Source organism: Telmatherina bonti, assembly GCF_933228915.1.
Source record: "Telmatherina bonti genome assembly, chromosome: 10".
In the NCBI taxonomy this organism is placed as follows: Eukaryota; Metazoa; Chordata; class Actinopteri; order Atheriniformes; family Telmatherinidae; genus Telmatherina; species Telmatherina bonti.
The window spans coordinates 3,166,378-3,188,704 of NC_136628.1; the positions used below are offsets into that span (position 1 = coordinate 3,166,378).

Genomic DNA, 22,327 nt, shown 5'->3' on the forward strand with positions numbered 1-22,327 from the left:
AGAAACTTCCTCCTCTTCATCACTCAGGTCTTTCTGCAGGAGGAAGAGTCCAACGGAATGGAAATGCAATGGAAACGTTCATTCATTCAGTCCGATGGAAACGCAGTGACGTACGGTCGTCACGCTTCTGACAGAAAATCATGACGCTCGTCATTCGGCCACGAAGCCCCGGAGCGAATCACAGAGCCTGTCATCCAGTCAGCTTTCTGTGTACAGAGCAAACTCACCCGACAGCGCTGCTCGTTCTGCCATGGAAGGCAGCAGTTGACGGGTGTGCACAGGCTGCATTTTCTTCTGAAGCATTAACTCAACCATGAAGTCCAACGACGGGTGGAGGGAAGCTGGAGCCGGCGGTGAGAGGCAGGGGGAAGTAGAAAAAACTGTAATTACCCTTCCCCTACAGAAGGTGGCAGTGACGCTCTCTTTTTTTGTGTGTGGTTCTGAGTGTGGCTTTTGTACCGAGCATCCACACACAGAGCGGGAGAAGACGCGAAGACGCCCTCAGGAGACGCCATGACATAGTATTTAACAGGGATAAAAAGAAAGGGGGGGGGATGGCGACAAACAAAAGTCAGACGAAGGCTAAAAGGAGGAAATATGACGAGTGTGTAGCGCTTAGCTTCACTGTGACGACGGTTGGAGACGAGGAAAGACCGGTGGGTTTACTGCGTCTAAAAATGTTGGCAGCGGACAGCATTAGGGTATTACAAGGCATTACACCCCAAACACACTGGTAAGATTTTTCAACGAAAATATGTACACAATCATCCTGCTCTGTGAATGCTAAAATGCTAAACCAGCGAGCACTGTTAGCATCATGTAAAGTGGAGTAGCACATTTCTCAGTGCAAAAAAGCCCACAGCTCTGCAGAGGAGCCGATTCTACCTGCTGCATCAGACATGGTCTCTGTCACGCTACAAAACTCAGAACAGTCCCGCTGTCCAACAACACTGACACACGACAAACAAATTACATCGCTACCGGTCTATAAAAACAGCTCGTATCATCCACCCATCATCCATCCATCATCCACCCATCATCCATCCATTCATCCATCTTTCATTTCTTATATGAGGTCACAATGAAACCACATTAAGCAGAGAAGAAGAGAAGTCCAGACTTTCATCTCTTGACTACTTTTCCAAGGACATCCTAGGGAATCCAGAGATGTTCCAAGACCATCAAAGGGACATAAGGTCCCATCAGGATAGTCTGCTTGACTCAGTCCGGTTGGGGACACAGTTTGGTTGGGGACTCGGTCCGGTTGGGGACTCGGTCCGGTTGGGGACACAGTTTGGTTGGGGACTTGGTCCGGTTGGGGACTCGGTCCGGTTGGGGACACAGTTTGGTTGGGGACTCGGTCCGGTTGGGGACTCGGTCCGGTTGGGGACACAGTTTGGTTGGGGACTTGGTCCGGTTGGGGACTCGGTCCGGTTGGGGACTCGGTCCAGTTGTAGGGGGGTGTATACATGGTGACCGAGACCGTGTTCACGCTGCACTTTGGTGAAACCAGTCAAACCATTAGAATAATATCTCCCCATTCCCACCAGAGGTGGCGCTGCACTAGTATTTAGCAGAAGAGAGGACCAGACCGGCGTGAAGAAGAAAACTCTGTTTCCTCCACCTGCCAGTTAAACATGGAGACCAAACTATGGCTGTTTTGGGTTTTTATTGTGTCTTATGCAAGTATACTGCAGAAATCCACTGCAACAATGGACGCAGTATGAACACCAGACGAGGCAGAGGACCCTTAACGCCATCGCTATGGATTTACCCACAATGCAACGCTACGCTACATGCAGGAAGGGACTTTTTGTAGTCTGCTTCCTGTAATTGGTCCGCTTGAAATGGGCCGAGACCTGCATTTGCAGGCGGACCGAGTCCAATGATCCGAGTCAGAATTTGTCTGGTGCGTTCACATTTCCCCAAACGAGGCGGCTTTCTGAGCAAACGGACTGGGATTCGAATCAGAAAGGCTGATGTGGACATCTCCATAGTTCCTCCAGCATGTCCCAGGTCTTCCCTGGAGGCTCCTACCAGTGGGCGCTGCCCATAACACCTTTCCCCTCCAAGGAGATGTCCAGGAGGCATTCTAACCAGATGTTAACCGCTTCATCTGGCTCCAGTGGATGTGGGTGCATGACCATGGCACAAGCTCTAACGCGACAACTACCAATTCATAGTCTCTGGGGGTTTACTCCCCCTCCAGTTTCCAGTATTGACCTTTCAGTTCAGTTGTTGATCCACTGAGTACACTGAAGGAATTATATGTGCAAGAAAATATAATCTTTTTTTTTCTTTCTTTTTTTGTCTTGTCCAGCATTTAAGCACAAGCATCATAGATATAATGCTCCCCTTGATATTCTGGATTTTCATTTTATTTTTCTATTTATTTTGCATAATTGTTTGTATTACAAAGTTTGTGCTGCTGGACCGGACCGGAGAGGACAGAAGAGGGACAGAAAGAGAATCGAAAAGAAGAGAAAACAGAAAAACACCTTGTAGAGAGAAAGAGAGAAAGGAAGAAAAAAAGATTGAAAAAGAGAACAGCCTACATATATTTGCATGTATATAAGCACACATACACACCCACTTATATATACACATATCCATACACCTATACACACTGGAGTCATGTTACCCCTACGGGAGGATGAAGCCATCAACTATCAGGAAAACCTAGAACTCACAAGCTAGATCAGAAACTCAGAAAGAAAACCAGCCGCTGTTAATAAATGAACCTGCAGGCGACTCAGTGACTGTGTCACATGCAGAACATACAGAGTGGAACGTGTTCAGAGAAGAGTGATCATGCTAATGTGGCCCCGCCCACACGCAGACAAGAGGAAGGCCCGGAGAACCCCGAGGCTCGAGCAGCTGGCGGCCGTCCCCAAGCACAGATCCCAACCGCCCCGCTCCGGAGCCAGCCATGCATCCACCCAGGAGGTGGCCCTAGCAGAGCCCCCCACGGTCAGGGGTAACAGACCCCAGCAGGCCCGGACCGGCCACCCAGGGCAGACAGAGTGCGGGTCCCAGGACCCCAAGAGCCCGAAGGCAACCCCCCACCCCCCTAGGCAGAAAGTACAGCCCACGCCAATGGAGAGCCAGGACACCCAGACCACCACTGAATGGTAGCCAGGCCGCGCCCCAGTGCGCCGGCCGCGCTCCCCGGGCACCAAGGCCCTTTCACCCCTCCCACTCACTCACACACTCACTCACACAGACTCACACACACACTCACACAGACTCACACACACACACACACACACTCACAGACACAGACTCACACTCACACACAAACACAAGAAAATATAATCTTGAAGACTATCTGCGTCATCTGATCTCTGTACCAGAATATGATGTCACTGCCATCAATCAGCTGATAGACAGCAGTGAAAAATGCGTCTGATTTTACTGATCCATAAAATCAGATCATTTCATGGGAGTGAAAACTATTTAGCTCCAAACCTTCTTCTTTTATCCTGTAAAATCCTGTAAAAGCAGCTTTGCGCTGTGCTTGATACAAGCTTAACGTGGACATCGGCACAACGTGACCAAGAATAGGAAAAATCTCAAGTTGGACTTATCTTTATTAGAGAATAAGCAACTAGACCTGCTTTGTGAACGGTGCAAACAGGAACCGAACACATACAGTTTTCCTTCTTATGTGGGACATAAGCGAAGCTCCACAGCTGGAATTTTACAAATCACAAGGAAAGTTATGGTCACTGCTTGTTCAGCAGATCCAAGCTAAAAGCTAAACAGACAGGTAGATAGATGTATACTTTACTCCTCTAGAGGGAAAGGTAAGTGTGCAGCAGCTACATAAAATAAAAAAAGACAGGTAGGAATAAAAACCCCACAAAAGCAAGTAATAATGCACCCAGCAGCGTGGTTTAGTGCAGCTAAAATGTATTTAATATGAACAGAATAAAGATTCCATCATCTCTACAGATTTGAACTGAAGGGAAAGTTCATCTATTATCTGGGTGGAGGAGCAACTTGCAGACGACCTGACTTGAAAGCCACAAGGTCAGTAAATGGGGTGATTACCGATGGTAGAGAGGCTGCAGGACAACCTGGAGATCCTCAGCTCACCTTTATTTCTAAACATCCACAGCTGAACATGATCAGCACCAGAGGATTAAAACATGAAAAGGGAGATAAACAATAAAATAATAGTTCATCGATTCTAAAACAGCTTACAAACAACAAACAAGTATGAAAAATAAGAGATTAAAACAAATAAAACCTAAATGAATAATCAGAACCAACAAACTCCAGAACCAGTCTCACACTGAGCCCAAAGCCAAGAAATAAAAGTGGCTTTTAAAGTGGACGGTGAGGAGGTTTGTCCCATCTGAGTGTCCATTTGGAGTCCGATACGTCCCGGAATGAATAATGAATGTATGAATGTATGGATGGATGAACGGATGAATGGATGGATGGATGGATAAATGAATGGATGGATGGATGGATGGATGAACGGATGAACGGATGAATGGATGGATGGATGGATAAATGAATGGATGGATGGATGGATGGATGGATGGCTGGATAAATGAATGGATGGATGGATGGATGGATGGATGGATAAATGAATGGATGGATGGATGGATGGATGGATGGATGGCTGGATAAATGAATGAATGGATGGATGGATGGATGGATGGATGGATGGATGGATAAATGAATGGATGGATGGCTGGATAAATGAATGGATGGATGGATGGATGGATGGATGGATAAATGAATGGATGGATGGATGGATGGATGGCTGGATAAATGAATGGATGGATGGATGGCTGGATAAATGAATGGATGGATGGATGGCTGGATAAATGAATGGATGGATGGATGGATGGATGGATAAATGAATGGATGGATGGATGGATGGATGGATAAATGAATGGATGGATGGCTGGATAAATGAATGGATGGATGGATGGCTGGATGGATGGATGGATGGATGGATGGATAAATGAATGGATGGATGGATGGATGGATAGATGGATGGCTGGATGGATAAATGAATGGATGGATGGATGGATGAATGACTTCCTTCTGTGGATGCCAGAGAATTCAGTGGTGAGTTTTCCTCCTCCCGCTGAAAACATTCCAGCTTTATCTGTTCATGGCTTTTAGCTGCTTGGTGGCAGTTAGCTCACCTGTGGCTACAGGTGTCCCAGGTGTGAATACAGAGACTGTCCAGGTGTGTACACAGAGACCGTCCAGGTGTGTATACAGAGACTGTCCAGGTGTGTATACAGAGACCGTCCAGGTGTGTATACAGAGACCATCCAGGTGTGTACACAGAGACTGTCCAGGTGTGTACACAGAGACTGTCCAGGTGTGTATACAGAGACCGTCCAGGTGTGTACAGAGACCGTCCAGGTGTGTATACAGAGACTGTCCAGGTGTGTATACAGAGACCGTCCAGGTGTGTACACAGAGACCGTCCAGGTGTGTATACAGAGACCGTCCAGGTGTGTACAGAGACCGTCCAGGTGTGTATACAGAGACCGTCCAGGTGTGTATACAGAGACCGTCCAGGTGTGTACACAGAGACCGTCCAGGTGTGTACACAGAGACTGTCCAGGTGTGTATACAGAGACCGTCCAGGTGTGTACACAGAGACCGTCCAGGTGTGTACACAGAGACTGTCCAGGTGTGTATACAGAGACTGTCCAGGTGTGTATACAGAGACCGTCCAGGTGTGTACACAGAGACTGTCCAGGTGTGTATACAGAGACTGTCCAGGTGTGTACACAGAGACTGTCCAGGTGTGTATATAGAGACCGTCCAGGTGTGTACAGAGACTGTCCAGGTGTGTACACAGAGACCGTCCAGGTGTGTATACAGAGACTGTCCAGGTGTGTACACAGAGACTGTCCAGGTGTGTATACAGAGACTGTCCAGGTGTGTACACAGAGGCTGTCCAGGTGTGTATATAGAGACCGTCCAGGTGTGTACAGAGACTGTCCAGGTGTGTACACAGAGGCTGTCCAGGTGTGTATATAGAGACCGTCCAGGTGTGTACAGAGACTGTCCAGGTGTGTACACAGAGACCGTCCAGGTGTGTATACAGAGACTGTCCAGGTGTGTATACAGAGACTGTCCAGGTGTGTATACAGAGACCGTCCAGGTGTGTACACAGAGGACTGTCCAGGTGTGTATACAGAGACCGTCCAGATGTGTACAGAGACCGTCCAGGTGTGTACACAGAGACCGTCCAGGTGTGTACACAGAGACCGTCCAGGTGTGTACACAGAGACTGTCCAGGTGTGTATACAGAGACCGTCCAGGTGTGTATACAGAGACTGTCCAGGTGTGTATACAGAGACCGTCCAGGTGTGTATACAGAGACTGTCCAGGTGTGTACACACAGACCGTCCAGGTGTGTACACAGAGACTGTCCAGGTGTGTACACACAGACCGTCCAGGTGTGTACACAGAGACTGTCCAGGTGTGTATACAGAGACCGTCCAGGTGTGTACACAGAGACCGTCCAGGTGTGTACACAGAGACTGTCCAGGTGTGTATACAGAGACTGTCCAGGTGTGTATACAGAGACCGTCCAGGTGTGTACACAGAGACTGTCCAGGTGTGTATACAGAGACTGTCCAGGTGTGTATACAGAGACTGTCCAGGTGTGTATACAGAGACCGTCCAGGTGTGTACACAGAGACCGTCCAGGTGTGTGAGACTGTCCAGGTGTGTATACAGAGACCGTCCAGGTGTGTACACAGAGACCGTCCAGGTGTGTATACAGAGACTGTCCAAGTGTGTACAGAGACCGTCCAGGTGTGTATACAGAGACCGTCCAGGTGTGTATACAGAGACTGTCCAAGCGTGTACAGAGACCGTCCAGGTGTGTATACAGAGACCGTCCAGGTGTGTATACAGAGACTGTCCAGGTGTGTACACACAGACCGTCCAGGTGTGTACACAGAGACTGTCCAGGTGTGTATACAGAGACCGTCCAGGTGTGTATACAGAGACCATCCAGGTGTGTACACAGAGACTGTCCAGGTGTGTACACAGAGACTGTCCAGGTGTGTATACAGAGACCGTCCAGGTGTGTACAGAGACCGTCCAGGTGTGTATACAGAGACTGTCCAGGTGTGTATACAGAGACCGTCCAGGTGTGTACACAGAGACCGTCCAGGTGTGTATACAGAGACCGTCCAGGTGTGTACAGAGACCGTCCAGGTGTGTATACAGAGACCGTCCAGGTGTGTATACAGAGACCGTCCAGGTGTGTACACAGAGACCGTCCAGGTGTGTACACAGAGACTGTCCAGGTGTGTATACAGAGACCGTCCAGGTGTGTACACAGAGACCGTCCAGGTGTGTACACAGAGACTGTCCAGGTGTGTATACAGAGACTGTCCAGGTGTGTATACAGAGACCGTCCAGGTGTGTACACAGAGACTGTCCAGGTGTGTATACAGAGACTGTCCAGGTGTGTACACAGAGACTGTCCAGGTGTGTATATAGAGACCGTCCAGGTGTGTACAGAGACTGTCCAGGTGTGTACACAGAGACCGTCCAGGTGTGTATACAGAGACTGTCCAGGTGTGTACACAGAGACTGTCCAGGTGTGTATACAGAGACTGTCCAGGTGTGTACACAGAGGCTGTCCAGGTGTGTATATAGAGACCGTCCAGGTGTGTACAGAGACTGTCCAGGTGTGTACACAGAGGCTGTCCAGGTGTGTATATAGAGACCGTCCAGGTGTGTACAGAGACTGTCCAGGTGTGTACACAGAGACCGTCCAGGTGTGTATACAGAGACTGTCCAGGTGTGTATACAGAGACTGTCCAGGTGTGTATACAGAGACCGTCCAGGTGTGTACACAGAGGACTGTCCAGGTGTGTATACAGAGACCGTCCAGATGTGTACAGAGACCGTCCAGGTGTGTACACAGAGACCGTCCAGGTGTGTACACAGAGACCGTCCAGGTGTGTACACAGAGACTGTCCAGGTGTGTATACAGAGACCGTCCAGGTGTGTATACAGAGACTGTCCAGGTGTGTATACAGAGACCATCCAGGTGTGTATACAGAGACTGTCCAGGTGTGTACACACAGACCGTCCAGGTGTGTACACAGAGACTGTCCAGGTGTGTACACACAGACCGTCCAGGTGTGTACACAGAGACTGTCCAGGTGTGTATACAGAGACCGTCCAGGTGTGTACACAGAGACCGTCCAGGTGTGTACACAGAGACTGTCCAGGTGTGTATACAGAGACTGTCCAGGTGTGTATACAGAGACCGTCCAGGTGTGTACACAGAGACTGTCCAGGTGTGTATACAGAGACTGTCCAGGTGTGTATACAGAGACTGTCCAGGTGTGTATACAGAGACCGTCCAGGTGTGTACACAGAGACCGTCCAGGTGTGTGAGACTGTCCAGGTGTGTATACAGAGACCGTCCAGGTGTGTACACAGAGACCGTCCAGGTGTGTATACAGAGACTGTCCAAGTGTGTACAGAGACCGTCCAGGTGTGTATACAGAGACCGTCCAGGTGTGTATACAGAGACTGTCCAAGCGTGTACAGAGACCGTCCAGGTGTGTATACAGAGACCGTCCAGGTGTGTATACAGAGACTGTCCAGGTGTGTACACACAGACCGTCCAGGTGTGTACACAGAGACTGTCCAGGTGTGTACACAGAGACTGTCCAGGTGTGTATACAGAGACTGTCCAGGTGTGTACACACAGACCGTCCAGGTGTGTACACAGAGACTGTCCAGGTGTGTATACAGAGACCGTCCAGGTGTGTACACAGAGACCGTCCAGGTGTGTACACAGAGACTGTCCAGGTGTGTATACAGAGACTGTCCAGGTGTGTATACAGAGACCGTCCAGGTGTGTACACAGAGACTGTCCAGGTGTGTATACAGAGACCGTCCAGGTGTGTATACAGAGACTGTCCAGGTGTGTATACAGAGACCGTCCAGGTGTGTATACAGAGACCGTCCAGGTGTGTTCACAGAGACCGTCCAGGTGTGTATACAGAGACTGTCCAGGTGTGTATACAGAGACCGTCCAGGTGTGTACACAGAGACCGTCCAGGTGTGTATACAGAGACTGTCCAAGTGTGTACAGAGACCGTCCAGGTGTGTATACAGAGACCGTCCAGGTGTGTATACAGAGACTGTCCAAGCGTGTACAGAGACCGTCCAGGTGTGTATACAGAGACCGTCCAGGTGTGTACACAGAGACCGTCCAGGTGTGTACACAGAGACCGTCCAGGTGTGTATACAGAGACTGTCCAAGTGTGTACAGAGACCGTCCAGGTGTGTACACACAGACCGTCCAAGTGTGTACAGAGACTGTCCAGGTGTGTATACAGAGACCGTCCAAGTGTCTACAGAGACCGTCCAGGTGTGTACACAGAGACCGTCCAGGTGTGTATACAGAGACCGTCCAGGTGTGTACACAGAGACTGTCCAGGTGTGTATACAGAGACTGTCCAGGTGTGTACAGAGACCGTCCAGGTGTGTATACAGAGACCGTCCAGGTGTGTATACAGAGACCGTCCAGGTGTGTATACAGAGACCGTCCAGGTGTGTATACAGAGACTGTCCAAGTGTGTACAGAGACCGTCCAAGTGTGTACAGAGACTGTCCAGGTGTGTATATAGAGACCGTCCAAGTGTGTACACAGAGACCGTCCAGGTGTGTATACAGAGACCGTCCAGGTGTGTATACAGAGACCGTCCAGGTGTGTATACAGAGACCGTCCAGGTGTGTGTACAGAGACCGTCCAGGTGTGTATACAGAGACCGTCCAAGTGTGTATACAGAGACCGTCCAGGTGTGTATACAGAGACCGTCCAGGTGTGTATACAGAGACCGTCCAGGTGTGTATACAGAGACCGTCCAGGTGTGTACACAGAGACCGTCCAGGTGTGTATACAGAGACCGTCCAGGTGTGTATACAGAGACCGTCCAGGTGTGTATACAGAGACCGTCCAGGTGTGTATACAGAGACCGTCCAGGTGTGTATACAGAGACCGTCCAGGTGTGTATACAGAGACCGTCCAGGTGTGTACACAGAGACCGTCCAGGTGTGTATACAGAGACCGTCCAGGTGTATACAGAGACTGTCCAGGTGTGTACACACAGACCGTCCAGGTGTGTACACAGAGACTGTCCAGGTGTGTATACAGAGACTGTCCAGGTGTGTACACAGAGACTGTCCAGGTGTGTATACAGAGACCGTCCAGGTGTGTATACAGAGACCGTCCAGGTGTGTACACAGAGACTGTCCAGGTGTGTATACAGAGACTGTCCAGGTGTATACAGAGACCGTCCAGGTGTGTACACACAGACCGTCCAAGTGTGTACAGAGACTGTCCAGGTGTGTATACAGAGACCGTCCAAGTGTCTACAGAGACCGTCCAGGTGTGTACACAGAGACCGTCCAGGTGTGTATACAGAGACCGTCCAGGTGTGTACACAGAGACTGTCCAGGTGTGTATACAGAGACTGTCCAGGTGTGTACAGAGACCGTCCAGGTGTGTATACAGAGACTGTCCAAGTGTGTACAGAGACTGTCCAGGTGTGTATACAGAGACCGTCCAGGTGTGTATACAGAGACCGTCCAGGTCTGTATACAGAGACTGTCCAAGTGTGTACAGAGACCGTCCAGGTGTGTACACAGAGACCGTCCAGGTGTGTACACAGAGACCGTCCAGGTGTGTATACAGAGAATGTCCAAGTGTGTACAGAGACCGTCCAGGTGTGTACACAGAGACCGTCCAAGTGTGTACAGAGACTGTCCAGGTGTGTATACAGAGACCGTCCAAGTGTATACAGAGACCGTCCAGGTGTGTATACAGAGACCGTCCAGGTGTGTATACAGAGACCGTCCAGGTGTGTACACAGAGACCGTCCAAGTGTGTACAGAGACCGTCCAGGTGTGTATACAGAGACCGTCCAAGTGTGTATACAGAGACCGTCCACGTGTGTATACAGAGACCGTCCAGGTGTGTATACAGAGACCGTCCAGGTGTGTACACAGAGACCGTCCAGGTGTGTATACAGAGACCGTCCAGGTGTGTATACAGAGACCGTCCAGGTGTGTATACAGAGACTGTCCAGGTGTGTATACAGAGACCGTCCAGGTGTGTATACAGAGACCGTCCAGGTGTGTATACAGAGACTGTCCAGGTGTGTATACAGAGACCGTCCAGGTGTGTATACAGAGACCGTCCAGGTGTTTACAGAGACTGTCCAGGTGTGTACACACAGACCGTCCAGGTGTGTACACAGAGACTGTCCAGGTGTGTATACAGAGACTGTCCAGGTGTGTACACAGAGACTGTCCAGGTGTGTATACAGAGAATGTCCAGGTGTGTATACAGAGACCGTCCAGGTGTGTATACAGAGACCGTCCAGGTGTGTACACAGAGACCGTCCAGGTGTGTATACAGAGACTGTCCAGGTGTGTACACAGAGACTGTCCAGGTGTGTACACAGAGACTGTCCAGGTGTGTACACAGAGACTGTCCAGGTTTGTATACAGAGACCGTCCAGGTGTGTATACAGAGACCGTCCAGGTGTGTATACAGAGACCGTCCAGGTGTGTACACAGAGACCGTCCAGGTGTGTATACAGAGACTGTCCAGGTGTGTACACAGAGACTGTCCAGGTGTGTACACAGAGACTGTCCAGGTGTGTACACAGAGACTGTCCAGGTTTGTATACAGAGACCGTCCAGGTGTGTATACAGAGACCGTCCAGGTGTGTACACAGAGACCGTCCAGGTGTGTATACAGAGACTGTCCAGGTGTGTACACAGAGACTGTCCAGGTGTGTACACAGAGACTGTCCAGGTGTGTACACAGAGACTGTCCAGGTGTGTATACAGAGACCGTCCAGGTGTGTATACAGAGACCGTCCAGGTGTGTATACAGAGACCGTCCAGGTGTGTACAGAGACTGTCCAAGTGTGTACAGAGACCGTCCAGGTGTGTATACAGAGACCGTCCAAGTGTGTACACAGAGACTGTCCAGGTGTGTATACAGAGACTGTCCAGGTGTGTATACAGAGACCGTCCAGGTGTGTATACAGAGACTGTCCAGGTGTGTACACAGAGACCGTCCAGGTGTGTATACAGAGACCGTCCAGGTGTGTATACAGAGACCGTCCAGGTGTGTACACAGAGACCGTCCAGGTGTGTACACAGAGACCGTCCAGGTGTGTACACAGAGACTGTCCAGGTGTGTATACAGAGACTGTCCAGGTGTGTATACAGAGACCGTCCAGGTGTGTACACAGAGACCGTCCAGGTGTGTACACAGAGACCGTCCAGGTGTGTATACAGAGACCGTCCAGGTGTGTACACAGAGACTGTCCCAGGTGTGTATACACAGACCGTCCAGGTGTGTATACAGAGACTGTCCAGGTGTGTACACAGAGACCGTCCAGGTGTGTATACAGAGACTGTCCCAGGTGTGTATACAGAGACCGTCCAGGTGTGTATACAGAGACCGTCCAGGTGTGTATACAGAGACCGTCCAAGTGTGTACACAGAGACTGTCCAGGTGTGTATACAGAGACTGTCCAGGTGTGTATACAGAGACCGTCCAGGTGTGTATACAGAGACTGTCCAGGTGTGTACACAGAGACCGTCCAGGTGTGTATACAGAGACCGTCCAGGTGTGTACACAGAGACCGTCCAGGTGTGTACACAGAGACCGTCCAGGTGTGTACACAGAGACCGTCCAGGTGTGTATACAGAGACCGTCCAGGTGTGTACACAGAGACTGTCCAGGTGTGTATACAGAGACTGTCCAGGTGTGTATACAGAGACCGTCCAGGTGTGTACACAGAGACCGTCCAGGTGTGTATACAGAGACCGTCCAGGTGTGTACACAGAGACCGTCCAGGTGTGTACACAGAGACCGTCCAGGTGTGTACACAGAGACCGTCCAGGTGTGTATACAGAGACTGTCCAGGTGTGTACACAGAGACTGTCCAGGTGTGTATACAGAGACCGTCCAGGTGTGTATACAGAGACCGTCCAGGTGTGTATACAGAGACTGTCCAGGTGTGTATACAGAGACTGTCCAGGTGTGTATACAGAGACCGTCCAGGTGTGTACACAGAGACCGTCCAGGTGTGTGTACAGAGACTGTCCAGGTGTGTATACAGAGACCGTCCAGGTGTGTACACAGAGACCGTCCAGGTGTGTGAGACTGTCCAGGTGTGTATACAGAGACTGTCCAGGTGTGTATACAGAGACTGTCCAGGTGTGTATACAGAGACCGTCCAGGTGTGTACACAGAGACCGTCCAGGTGTGTGAGACTGTCCAGGTGTGTATACAGAGACCGTCCAGGTGTGTACACAGAGACCGTCCAGGTGTGTATACAGAGACTGTCCAAGTGTGTACAGAGACCGTCCAGGTGTGTATACAGAGACCGTCCAGGTGTGTATACAGAGACTGTCCAAGCGTGTACAGAGACCGTCCAGGTGTGTATACAGAGACCGTCCAGGTGTGTATACAGAGACCGTCCAGGTGTGTATACAGAGACTGTCCAGGTGTGTACACACAGACCGTCCAGGTGTGTACACAGAGACTGTCCAGGTGTGTACACAGAGACTGTCCAGGTGTGTATACAGAGACTGTCCAGGTGTGTACACACAGACCGTCCAGGTGTGTACACAGAGACTGTCCAGGTGTGTATACAGAGACCGTCCAGGTGTGTACACAGAGACCGTCCAGGTGTGTACACAGAGACTGTCCAGGTGTGTATACAGAGACTGTCCAGGTGTGTATACAGAGACCGTCCAGGTGTGTACACAGAGACTGTCCAGGTGTGTATACAGAGACCGTCCAGGTGTGTATACAGAGACTGTCCAGGTGTGTATACAGAGACCGTCCAGGTGTGTATACAGAGACCGTCCAGGTGTGTTCACAGAGACCGTCCAGGTGTGTATACAGAGACTGTCCAGGTGTGTATACAGAGACCGTCCAGGTGTGTACACAGAGACCGTCCAGGTGTGTATACAGAGACTGTCCAAGTGTGTACAGAGACCGTCCAGGTGTGTATACAGAGACCGTCCAGGTGTGTATACAGAGACTGTCCAAGCGTGTACAGAGACCGTCCAGGTGTGTATACAGAGACCGTCCAGGTGTGTACACAGAGACCGTCCAGGTGTGTACACAGAGACCGTCCAGGTGTGTATACAGAGACTGTCCAAGTGTGTACAGAGACCGTCCAGGTGTGTACACACAGACCGTCCAAGTGTGTACAGAGACTGTCCAGGTGTGTATACAGAGACCGTCCAAGTGTCTACAGAGACCGTCCAGGTGTGTACACAGAGACCGTCCAGGTGTGTATACAGAGACCGTCCAGGTGTGTACACAGAGACTGTCCAGGTGTGTATACAGAGACTGTCCAGGTGTGTACAGAGACCGTCCAGGTGTGTATACAGAGACCGTCCAGGTGTGTATACAGAGACCGTCCAGGTGTGTATACAGAGACCGTCCAGGTGTGTATACAGAGACTGTCCAAGTGTGTACAGAGACCGTCCAAGTGTGTACAGAGACTGTCCAGGTGTGTATATAGAGACCGTCCAAGTGTGTACACAGAGACCGTCCAGGTGTGTATACAGAGACCGTCCAGGTGTGTATACAGAGACCGTCCAGGTGTGTATACAGAGACCGTCCAGGTGTGTGTACAGAGACCGTCCAGGTGTGTATACAGAGACCGTCCAAGTGTGTATACAGAGACCGTCCAGGTGTGTATACAGAGACCGTCCAGGTGTGTATACAGAGACCGTCCAGGTGTGTATACAGAGACCGTCCAGGTGTGTACACAGAGACCGTCCAGGTGTGTATACAGAGACCGTCCAGGTGTGTATACAGAGACCGTCCAGGTGTGTATACAGAGACCGTCCAGGTGTGTATACAGAGACCGTCCAGGTGTGTATACAGAGACCGTCCAGGTGTGTATACAGAGACCGTCCAGGTGTGTATACAGAGACCGTCCAGGTGTGTACACAGAGACCGTCCAGGTGTGTATACAGAGACCGTCCAGGTGTATACAGAGACTGTCCAGGTGTGTACACACAGACCGTCCAGGTGTGTACACAGAGACTGTCCAGGTGTGTATACAGAGACTGTCCAGGTGTGTACACAGAGACTGTCCAGGTGTGTATACAGAGACCGTCCAGGTGTGTATACAGAGACCGTCCAGGTGTGTACACAGAGACTGTCCAGGTGTGTATACAGAGACTGTCCAGGTGTATACAGAGACCGTCCAGGTGTGTACACACAGACCGTCCAAGTGTGTACAGAGACTGTCCAGGTGTGTATACAGAGACCGTCCAAGTGTCTACAGAGACCGTCCAGGTGTGTACACAGAGACCGTCCAGGTGTGTATACAGAGACCGTCCAGGTGTGTACACAGAGACTGTCCAGGTGTGTATACAGAGACTGTCCAGGTGTGTACAGAGACCGTCCAGGTGTGTATACAGAGACTGTCCAAGTGTGTACAGAGACTGTCCAGGTGTGTATACAGAGACCGTCCAGGTGTGTATACAGAGACCGTCCAGGTCTGTATACAGAGACTGTCCAAGTGTGTACAGAGACCGTCCAGGTGTGTACACAGAGACCGTCCAGGTGTGTACACAGAGACCGTCCAGGTGTGTATACAGAGAATGTCCAAGTGTGTACAGAGACCGTCCAGGTGTGTACACAGAGACCGTCCAAGTGTGTACAGAGACTGTCCAGGTGTGTATACAGAGACCGTCCAAGTGTATACAGAGACCGTCCAGGTGTGTATACAGAGACCGTCCAGGTGTGTATACAGAGACCGTCCAGGTGTGTACACAGAGACCGTCCAAGTGTGTACAGAGACCGTCCAGGTGTGTATACAGAGACCGTCCAAGTGTGTATACAGAGACCGTCCACGTGTGTATACAGAGACCGTCCAGGTGTGTATACAGAGACCGTCCAGGTGTGTACACAGAGACCGTCCAGGTGTGTATACAGAGACTGTCCAGGTGTGTATACAGAGACCGTCCAGGTGTGTATACAGAGACTGTCCAGGTGTGTATACAGAGACCGTCCAGGTGTGTATACAGAGACCGTCCAGGTGTGTATACAGAGACTGTCCAGGTGTGTATACAGAGACCGTCCAGGTGTGTATACAGAGACCGTCCAGGTGTTTACAGAGACTGTCCAGGTGTGTACACACAGACTGTCCAGGTGTGTATACAGAGACTGTCCAGGTGTGTATACAGAGACTGTCCAGGTGTGTATACAGAGACCGTCCAGGTGTGTACACAGAGACCGTCCAGGTGTGTGAGACTGTCCAGGTGTGCATACAGAGACCGTCCAGGTGTGTACACAGAGACCGTCCAGGTGTGTATACAGAGACTGTCCAAGTGTGTACAGAGACCGTCCAGGTGTGTATACAGAGACCGTCCAGGTGTGTATACAGAGACTGTCCAAGCGTGTACAGAGACCGTCCAGGTGTGTATACAGAGACCGTCCAGGTGTGTATACAGAGACCGTCCAGGTGTGTATACAGAGACTGTCCAGGTGTGTACACACAGACCGTCCAGGTGTGTACACAGAGACTGTCCAGGTGTGTACACAGAGACTGTCCAGGTGTGTATACAGAGACTGTCCAGGTGTGTACACACAGACCGTCCAGGTGTGTACACAGAGACTGTCCAGGTGTGTATACAGAGACCATCCAGGTGTGTACACAGAGACCGTCCAGGTGTGTACACAGAGACTGTCCAGGTGTGTATACAGAGACTGTCCAGGTGTGTATACAGAGACCGTCCAGGTGTGTACACAGAGACTGTCCAGGTGTGTATACAGAGACCGTCCAGGTGTGTATACAGAGACTGTCCAGGTGTGTATACAGAGACCGTCCAGGTGTGTATACAGAGACCGTCCAGGTGTGTTCACAGAGACCGTCCAGGTGTGTATACAGAGACTGTCCAGGTGTGTATACAGAGACCGTCCAGGTGTGTACACAGAGACCGTCCAGGTGTGTATACAGAGACTGTCCAAGTGTGTACAGAGACCGTCCAGGTGTGTATACAGAGACCGTCCAGGTGTGTATACAGAGACTGTCCAAGCGTGTACAGAGACCGTCCAGGTGTGTATACAGAGACCGTCCAGGTGTGTACACAGAGACCGTCCAGGTGTGTACACAGAGACCGTCCAGGTGTGTATACAGAGACTGTCCAAGTGTGTACAGAGACCGTCCAGGTGTGTACACACAGACCGTCCAAGTGTGTACAGAGACTGTCCAGGTGTGTATACAGAGACCGTCCAAGTGTCTACAGAGACCGTCCAGGTGTGTACACAGAGACTGTCCAGGTGTGTATACAGAGACTGTCCAGGTGTGTACAGAGACCGTCCAGGTGTGTATACAGAGACCGTCCAGGTGTGTATACAGAGACCGTCCAGGTGTGTATACAGAGACCGTCCAGGTGTGTATACAGAGACTGTCCAAGTGTGTACAGAGACCGTCCAAGTGTGTACAGAGACTGTCCAGGTGTGTATATAGAGACCGTCCAAGTGTGTACACAGAGACCGTCCAGGTGTGTATACAGAGACCGTCCAGGTGTGTATACAGAGACCGTCCAGGTGTGTATACAGAGACCGTCCAGGTGTGTGTACAGAGACCGTCCAGGTGTGTATACAGAGACCGTCCAAGTGTGTATACAGAGACCGTCCAGGTGTGTATACAGAGACCGTCCAGGTGTGTATACAGAGACCGTCCAGGTGTGTATACAGAGACCGTCCAGGTGTGTACACAGAGACCGTCCAGGTGTGTATACAGAGACCGTCCAGGTGTGTATACAGAGACTGTCCAGGTGTGTATACAGAGACCGTCCAGGTGTGTATACAGAGACCGTCCAGGTGTGTATACAGAGACCGTCCAGGTGTGTATACAGAGACCGTCCAGGTGTGTATACAGAGACCGTCCAGGTGTGTACACAGAGACTGTCCAGGTGTGTATACAAAGACCGTCCAGGTGTATACAGAGACTGTCCAGGTGTGTACACACAGACCGTCCAGGTGTGTACACAGAGACTGTCCAGGTGTGTATACAGAGACTGTCCAGGTGTGTACACAGAGACTGTCCAGGTGTGTATACAGAGACCGTCCAGGTGTGTATACAGAGACCGTCCAGGTGTGTACACAGAGACTGTCCAGGTGTGTATACAGAGACTGTCCAGGTGTATACAGAGACCGTCCAGGTGTGTACACACAGACCGTCCAAGTGTGTACAGAGACTGTCCAGGTGTGTATACAGAGACCGTCCAAGTGTCTACAGAGACCGTCCAGGTGTGTACACAGAGACCGTCCAGGTGTGTATACAGAGACCGTCCAGGTGTGTACACAGAGACTGTCCAGGTGTGTATACAGAGACTGTCCAGGTGTGTACAGAGACCGTCCAGGTGTGTATACAGAGACTGTCCAAGTGTGTACAGAGACTGTCCAGGTGTGTATACAGAGACCGTCCAGGTGTGTATACAGAGACCGTCCAGGTCTGTATACAGAGACTGTCCAAGTGTGTACAGAGACCGTCCAGGTGTGTACACAGAGACCGTCCAGGTGTGTACACAGAGACCGTCCAGGTGTGTATACAGAGAATGTCCAAGTGTGTACAGAGACCGTCCAGGTGTGTACACAGAGACCGTCCAAGTGTGTACAGAGACCGTCCAGGTGTGTATACAGAGACCGTCCAGGTGTGTATACAGAGACCGTCCAGGTGTGTACACAGAGACCGTCCAAGTGTGTACAGAGACCGTCCAGGTGTGTATACAGAGACCGTCCAAGTGTGTATACAGAGACCGTCCACGTGTGTATACAGAGACCGTCCAGGTGTGTATACAGAGACCGTCCAGGTGTGTACACAGAGACCGTCCAGGTGTGTATACAGAGACTGTCCAGGTGTGTATACAGAGACCGTCCAGGTGTGTATACAGAGACTGTCCAGGTGTGTATACAGAGACCGTCCAGGTGTGTATACAGAGACTGTCCAGGTGTGTATACAGAGACTGTCCAGGTGTGTATACAGAGACCGTCCAGGTGTGTATACAGAGACCGTCCAGGTGTTTACAGAGACTGTCCAGGTGTGTACACACAGACCGTCCAGGTGTGTACACAGAGACTGTCCAGGTGTGTATACAGAGACTGTCCAGGTGTGTACACAGAGACTGTCCAGGTGTGTATACAGAGAATGTCCAGGTGTGTATACAGAGACCGTCCAGGTGTGTATACAGAGACCGTCCAGGTGTGTACACAGAGACCGTCCAGGTGTGTATACAGAGACTGTCCAGGTGTGTACACAGAGACTGTCCAGGTGTGTACACAGAGACTGTCCAGGTTTGTATACAGAGACCGTCCAGGTGTGTATACAGAGACCGTCCAGGTGTGTATACAGAGACCGTCCAGGTGTGTATACAGAGACCGTCCAGGTGTGTATACAGAGACCGTCCAGGTGTGTACAGAGACTGTCCAAGTGTGTACAGAGACCGTCCAGGTGTGTATACAGAGACCGTCCAAGTGTGTACACAGAGACTGTCCAGGTGTGTATACAGAGACTGTCCAGGTGTGTACACAGAGACCGTCCAGGTGTGTATACAGAGACCGTCCAGGTGTGTATACAGAGACCGTCCAGGTGTGTACACAGAGACCGTCCAGGTGTGTACACAGAGACCGTCCAGGTGTGTACACAGAGACTGTCCAGGTGTGTATACAGAGACTGTCCAGGTGTGTATACAGAGACCGTCCAGGTGTGTACACAGAGACCGTCCAGGTGTGTACACAGAGACCGTCCAGGTGTGTATACAGAGACCGTCCAGGTGTGTACACAGAGACTGTCCCAGGTGTGTATACACAGACCGTCCAGGTGTGTATACAGAGACTGTCCAGGTGTGTACACAGAGACCGTCCAGGTGTGTATACAGAGACTGTCCCAGGTGTGTATACAGAGACCGTCCAGGTGTGTATACAGAGACCGTCCAGGTGTGTATACAGAGACCGTCCAAGTGTGTACACAGAGACTGTCCAGGTGTGTATACAGAGACTGTCCAGGTGTGTATACAGAGACCGTCCAGGTGTGTATACAGAGACTGTCCAGGTGTGTACACAGAGACCGTCCAGGTGTGTATACAGAGACCGTCCAGGTGTGTATACAGAGACCGTCCAGGTGTGTACACAGAGACCGTCCAGGTGTGTACACAGAGACCGTCCAGGTGTGTATACAGAGACTGTCCAGGTGTGTACACAGAGACTGTCCAGGTGTGTATACAGAGACTGTCCAGGTGTGTATACAGAGACCGTCCAGGTGTGTACACAGAGACCGTCCAGGTGTGTATACAGAGACCGTCCAGGTGTGTACACAGAGACCGTCCAGGTGTGTACACAGAGACCGTCCAGGTGTGTACACAGAGACCGTCCAGGTGTGTATACAGAGACCGTCCAGGTGTGTACACAGAGACTGTCCAGGTGTGTATACAGAGACCGTCCAGGTGTGTATACAGAGACCGTCCAGGTGTGTATACAGAGACCGTCCAGGTGTGTATACAGAGACTGTCCAGGTGTGTATACAGAGACCGTCCAGGTGTGTACACAGAGACCGTCCAGGTGTGTATACAGAGACCGTCCAGGTGTGTATACAGAGACCGTCCAGGTGTGTACACAGAGACCGTCCAGGTGTGTACACAGAGACCGTCCAGGTGTGTATACAGAGACCGTCCAGGTGTGTACACAGAGACTGTCCAGGTGTGTATACAGAGACTGTCCAGCTGTGTATACAGAGACCGTCCAGCTGTGTACACAGAGACCGTCCAGGTGTGTACACAGAGACCGTCCAGGTGTGTATACAGAGACCGTCCAGGTGTGTACACAGAGACTGTCCCAGGTGTGTATACACAGACCGTCCAGGTGTGTATACAGAGACCGTCCAGGTGTGTACACAGAGACCGTCCAGGTGTGTATACAGAGACTGTCCAGGTGTGTACACAGAGACTGTCCAGGTGTGTATACAGAGACTGTCCAGGTGTGTATACAGAGACCGTCCAGGTGTGTACACAGAGACCGTCCAAGTGTGTACAGAGACTGTCCAGGTGTGTATACAGAGACCGTCCAAGTGTATACAGAGACCGTCCAGGTGTGTATACAGAGACTGTCCAGGTGTGTACACAGAGACTGTCCAGGTGTGTATACAGAGACTGTCCAGGTGTGTATACAGAGACCGTCCAGGTGTGTACACAGAGACCGTCCAAGTGTGTACAGAGACCGTCCAGGTGTGTATACAGAGACCGTCCAGGTGTGTATACAGAGACTGTCCCAGGTGTGTATACAGAGACCGTCCAGGTGTGTATACAGAGACCGTCCAGGTGTGTATACAGAGACCGTCCAGGTGTGTACACAGAGACCGTCCAGGTGTGTATACAGAGACCGTCCAGGTGTGTATACAGAGACCGTCCAGGTGTGTACACAGAGACCGTCCAGGTGTGTACACAGAGACCGTCCAGGTGTGTATACAGAGACTGTCCAGGTGTGTACAGAGACTGTCCAGGTGTGTACAGATACTGTCCAGGTGTGTATACAGAGACCGTCCAGGTGTGTACACAGAGACCGTCCAGGTGTGTACACAGAGACTGTCCAGGTGTGTATACAGAGACCGTCCAGGTGTGTACACAGAGACCGTCCAAGTGTGTACAGAGACTGTCCAGGTGTGTACACAGAGACCGTCCAGGTGTATACAGAGACTGTCCAGGTGTGTATACAGAGACCGTCCAGGTGTGTATACAGAGACCGTCCAGGTGTATACAGAGACCGTCCAGGTGTGTACACAGAGACCGTCCAGGTGTGTACACAGAGACCGTCCAGGTGTGTATACAGAGACCGTCCAGGTGTATACAGAGACTGTCCAGGTGTGTACACAGAGACCGTCCAGGTGTGTATACAGAGACCGTCCAGGTGTGTATACAGAGACCGTCCAGCTGTGTACAGAGACTGTCCCAGGTGTGTATACAGAGACCGTCCAGGTGTGTATACAGAGACCGTCCAGGTGTGTACACAGAGACTGTCCAGGTGTGTACACAGAGACCGCCCAGGTGTGTATATAGAGACCGTCCAGGTGTGTACACAGAGACTGTCCCAGGTGTGTATACAGAGACCGTCCAGGTGTGTATACAGAGACCGTCCAGGTGTGTACACAGAGACCGTCCAGGTGTGTACACAGAGACCGTCCAGGTGTGTATACAGAGACCGTCCAGGTGTGTATACAGAGACCGTCCAGGTGTGTATACAGAGACCGTC

General features: G+C 50.9%; 1 protein-coding gene across 1 annotated transcript in view; it reads right to left on the bottom strand.

Moving 5' to 3' along the window:
- Positions 1-22,327, bottom strand: part of galnt10 (UDP-N-acetyl-alpha-D-galactosamine:polypeptide N-acetylgalactosaminyltransferase 10 (GalNAc-T10)) — a gene marked incomplete at its 3' end in the record, with an annotated part of 160,219 nt that overhangs the window by 48,285 nt on the left and 89,607 nt on the right. The window lies entirely within an intron of this gene.